Consider the following 5,816-nt stretch of genomic DNA (forward strand, 5'->3'; position numbering starts at 1 on the left):
CTAAGGCAACCTAAAATCAATTCCCTATTCACAAATGCCCCTTCCCCAATTTCTTAATTGATTCTACTCAATTCTTTGCCCTTTATTTTATTCAATAATGCACTCCTAAACCCTACCACTATTAGAAGCTTCTTAATTAGTTAGGTAAGGTTCGCACAACCTAAATAATCCCTAGGCTACCCTTTTTACAACCCTTGTTAATTACTCAAACCTAACAAACAGGTCAAATTAACCCAAAGTCCTTGAGCTATTGTCTGTGATCCAGACCAATTTCTGTGATCATATGGAAGGCAGAAAATAAAATTGACTACTTAAATGGATTCAACATACGACTGATTAATAACAACTACTATATGACTGATTAATATCAACAAACAAACATGAAATTAGTTAGGTTATTAAAACAAACGACCTAATTAGATGAACTAAGTCATTGGACCAATAAGAATCATAGAACAACTTTCACAAAAAGAAACAAAGGGGACAACGAGCAGAGAACAGTTTGAACTCAACAGATTGGTCGAGTTTTCAAAGGGAGTAAAAAAATCTAACTAAAGAAAGGGAGAGGAAAAAGGAGATGAAATGGATTAAAAGAATGAAAACACTTACCATTTCAGAAATCAACAACCTGCTGTAGACCTTGATTTAACGAGACTGATGTTACACATTTGCTCTTTGTCAAGAACAACTGAGCAACATCAATCTTCGTCGAATCTAATCTTCAAAACTTTGATAGAAACAACATCATATGACCATGCATGCCACTAGGTTTTATTGAGGACAATCTTAGATTTTTAGGGCTCGACCTCAGATTTAAGATTCGAGAGATTCTGTCAATATTCGAGGGAAAACAACAATGGATTTGGTACGAGGGATATATGGGGGTTAGGTGGTGTTAATTTGGGGTCAATTGGGTAAATTAGGGTTTAAGGGTCTGACTTTTGATCCCATATTCGAAGAGTTCGACTGTGATTTGAAGGTAATGGGTTGAGCATTCGGAACGGGGAGATGAAGGAGAGTCGATGGCGTGAATTTGGGGTTGTTTGGGGATTGCCCGCCGCCGTAGGCGATTTTTGGCAGGCGGTCAATGGTGGTTTGAGGCGGCGATTTTGGCTGGTCTCTGAAGAGAGATCAGAGAAGATGAGGAGGGGGGTTCTGAGGGGGTAAGAGGTTTGAGGTTTTGAGTATATTAAATTGATGAATTAATCAGGGACGTTGGATGATTGGAATCCAACGGCTCTGATTAAATCATTAATGGAAAATGGGGTCATTTTGTTTCACTGGGGGAACGGATTTGGTTCTGGATCGGGTTGGGGTTTGGGAAATGGGTGAGAATCTGGACCGTTTGATCAAACTAATTCAATGGTCCAGATTAAAACTCCTGAAACGGTGTCGTTTGGATTAAGCTGGAGACAGACCGGCTATTGGGATGGGTCTGGGCCGGTTTTGGTTGGATTTTGGGGACAATTGTCAAGATTGGCCCAAATACAGCCTTTTCTATTTCCATTTATTTTTATTTCTTTTCCTCTCCCAATTTCTTTAAAATTAAACTAAAATAAAAACCTAAATTAATTCCTAATTCAAATTATCTAATTATTTTAATTAACTCTAAATTATGACTACCACAACTAAGTCAAGTACCAAATTAAAGGGAGAATTACCAAAAAATCAAAAATTAAAAAGCAATAATAAACTATTTTGTGATTTTCCATTTTTGTAAAGCTACTTAATTTATTCTTAAAAATGCAACATATTTTTTTTATTTTTGAATAATTTAAATAAAATAAACATGCACAGACAAATGCAAACAATAACAAAAAAGGGCAAAATCACGTGCTCTGCCCCTCTTTGCTCGGAAACACGAAGAGTTTTCGTGTAAAGATCAAGTGAGTGGATACGAGCGATTTTTGCCCATTTGAATACTCCGTGGGAAGCATCTTTGAAAGAATCTGACCGAACCTCTGCTTCAAAGGTTTCCTACATATTCTTGGCTATAAAGGAATCAAGTCAGTGTAGTTCGGGAAGTTTCGGTAGCTGAGACTACCATGAAGCAGTGATTTCACTGTTGCTGCTGCTGCTACTGCTTACTGAACTCCTTATTACACCGTGACAAAATAAAAGAAGCTAGACTAAGCTATGAACTATGCATTACAAAGATTTATTTTCAAACTTGATCTTGTGATTGTTGTTGCCTTGTTGACTTGTATTTTCCTACAGAAGTTCCTTTGTTGCTGACTTGAATCGTAATTTTGTGATGATTTCCCTTTCCTTTAATTACTTTCCCTTGTTTTTCAGGTGGATACCTGATTGCCGAACTTTAACCGTCTTCCTTTGACAGTTGTTGCCTTTCCTTGAATTGCTTCCTTTTGTTCTTCTTCCTTTCATTTTTTAGGTGGTTTCTTGATTGCCAATACTTGAATTGTGTTCCCTTCCTATGAAACTTGAATTGCTTTCCCCTTTCAACTTGAACTGACTTCTTTTGACCATTGTTGCCTTCCCTCTATTCTCCAGGCGGGCTCCTGATTACTGAAACTTGAATCGTACTCCTTGCCTTCGTTCTTCAGACGAGTTCCTGATTATTGAAGTTTGATTTGTACTTCTTCCCTTTGTTCTCCAGGCGGGCTCCTGATTTCAACAAAATTTCAATTTGTACTTCTTCCCTTCGTTCTTCAGGCGGGCTCCTGATTTCCAACATTTGAATTGTACTTTTTCCCTTCGTTCTCTAGGCGGGCTCCTGATTACTGAAACTTGAACTATATTCCCTTGCTCTCCAGGTGGGCGCCTGACTACTGAAACTTGAATTGTATTCCCTTGCTCTCTAGGTGGGCGCCTGACTGCTGAAAATTGAATTGTATTCCCTTGCTCTCCAGGTGGGCGCCTGATTGATGAAACTTTAACTATTTTTTCCTTGACTTGTTCTCCCTTGTTCCTCCAGGTGGGTGCCTGATTACCAATACTTGTGTCAATCTTCCTTGAAACTTGATTTGTTTTCCCTTGTTCTCCAGGTGGGCTCCTGATTACTTGATCCTGAACTGCTTTTTTTCCTTAACATCTGTGTTGCTCTTCCCTGTTCTTCAGACGGGCACCTGACTTCAACAAAATAGACAAAAAGAGAAAGTTTTCTACCCCAATTTGGTAGCTGGGAACCTTTGTGAGTGTTAACTGAATCATGTTACTTAATATCTCTAATAATCTGTAAACTAGATCCCATTATCTAGGAGGGTCCTGAAAATTTCTAGTAAAATGCCTGTTTCAAAGGTCCATTATATTTTCTTCTATTGAACCTTGTTATCTAATTTGGTCCTAAAACTTCATCCCATTATCCAGGAGGATCCTGAAAAGTTTTAAATTAAATCTTATCTTACAAGTGACGCTTTTAAAGCTAAACTATACTTCCTTATAGCCGAACTTACGCTAAAACTTGTTATCTAATGGAATTCTTAGTGCTACGTCCCATTATTCAGGAGGGTCCTGAAAATTTCTAGTGAATCCTACCTCAAGCATGCAAACTTCAAAGTTCCGCTTATATTCCTTTGGGGTACATTTATGCTAGATTCTGCTACTCATGATTATTTTGAATTTTAAACTAAGTCCCATTTTTCAGGAAGGTCCTGAGAACTTTGCGATCAAACCTGCTTGGTGCTTGCTCTTTCTTCACATAGGATTTCTCCGAAACAAATGAAATTTTTGCCCCTGTTTCAAATCAAAGAAAAATCTTGTCAGTTTAAAACATGGTTGTTAGTTGTGGCATTCTTGCTGAAGGTGGTTCTTCCTTTGCCATGCTTTGCTTTGACTGGCTTCCTTGAGCCGGTCGAGAATTGTTTGACCTTCTGATTGATCCTTAACCCCAGGACCCTAGATGATCTGAGTGCTCTACACCCCAATCGTTGTTTTTCGTTTCTGACCTCTACATCTCCCGTGACATTACTGAACTATTTCACCAATTTAACTTTTGCTTATACTCTATGTCCCATTTTTCATCACACAATCTCTGGCATGTCCTAGCCGCATTTTGCTTTGTGCAATTTTGAAACTGGTAGTAAACTTTGAAATTCCTTCTTATTTGTTGAAACAAGTCTAACCTTGGAAGAGCTTTAGAGGAGTAAAATTAACATGAATGAAATGCGACGATTTTGAGAATTAAGAATAAAGAAGAAAATCCAAATTTGGATGACTGTTAGAGAGAGAAAAAGAAACTTATCTGAATGGAGTAACTAGCACCAATAATCATGGTATGAATTTTGGATTAATCAACCCAGCCTGTTTAACCAATCACTTTTCCAATTGTTTTACTTTGTGCTCCAAGATCTCCACAACCCGATGTTTACTTTTTGCCAGCTTACATACCTTGTTCGTCTTGTAGTGCCCTGAAGGGTTTTCACCAACAAACCTCTCTCATTTGTTCATTCCTCAATTCCTTCTCGCCTCATGATGCCCGTGAAGGTTTTCACCAATAAGACTCTCTTATTTTTACTTTCTCTCAGCTTTCGTTGCCTCATGGTGCCCACGAGGGTTTTCACCAATAAGACTCTCTCATTTTTTTATTTCTCTTGCTTAAACCGGAGTGTTTCCCCTAATATGAATCCTCTTTACTTGCTTGACTTGGCATTTCTCGAAGACTGGTCGGTAAGTCTTTCTTTGGACGGTAATGTGGGTTCTTTGGATATGTTTGGAAAGAAAAGGGTATCAAAAAGGCTCAAAGCAACTTAAATGGGTCAAAATTACAACTTTTGGAATTTGATCTCTTACCACAATCACAACTTCTACCCCAGTATCTTGCTTGGGAATTTTTGATTTTTATTTTGATATGATATGACCAAGTCGTGAGGCTGCCTACGTATCCTTAACAGGAATCAGGTCAAACGTAGTTCACACCTAAATTTCTTTGTTTCTTGTACTTTCTCTTTTCACTTCTTTTCTTCTTTTTTTTTTCTTTCTTTTTCTTTTCTTTCTTTTCTTTCTTTTTCATTATTGATTCCAAAATAGGGGTATGAAATAAAATAAATAAGGCTCAAAAGGGTAAACAAAGGGTAGAGTGTTTAGATAGCAGAACAAATTGCCTTCGTCATTCCAATCTTCGAAACAATGCCAAGTACAAACAATCAACAATTGAACCAAAGAAATCATACATAATATCTCTTGACTGCATCAGAATTGATAGCCATGTCTACACATGTGCCTTCGATATCTGTTAGATACAAAGCACCATTGGACAACACTCTTGTTACAATGAACGGCCCTTGCCAATTTGGGGCGAACTTTCCCTTCCTTCGGCCTGGTGTGGAAGAATGCGCTTTAATACTTGCTAAACCACTTCAAACTTTCGGGGACACACCTTTTTGTTGTACGCTCTTGACATTCTCTTTTGATATAACTACCCATGACACACTGTTGCCAATCTCTTCTCATCGATCAAACTTAACTGCTCAAAACGGGTTTTGACCCACTCATCATCCTCAATCTCGGCCTCAGCAACAATCCGAAGGGATGGGATTTCAACTTTCACAGGTATCACTGCTTCAGTTCCATATACCAACAAGTAAGGAGTTGCACCCACTGAAGTGCGAACAATAGTGCGATAACCCAACAATGCGAATGTTAACTTTTCATGCCATTGCCTGGAATCTTCCATAATTTTCCGAAGTATCTTCTTTATATTCTTGTTGGCTGCCTCGACTGCTCCATTCGCTTTGGGGCGATATGGGGTGAAATTGCGATGCGTAATCTTAAATTGTTGACATACCTTTTTCATCAAGTTACTGTTAAGATTAGAACCATTATCTGTGACGATCACCTTTGGTATCCCAAATCGATAG

The sequence above is a fragment of the Nicotiana tabacum genome, chromosome 20, assembly GCF_000715075.1.
Source record: "Nicotiana tabacum cultivar K326 chromosome 20, ASM71507v2, whole genome shotgun sequence".
Classification (NCBI taxonomy): domain Eukaryota; kingdom Viridiplantae; phylum Streptophyta; class Magnoliopsida; order Solanales; family Solanaceae; genus Nicotiana; species Nicotiana tabacum.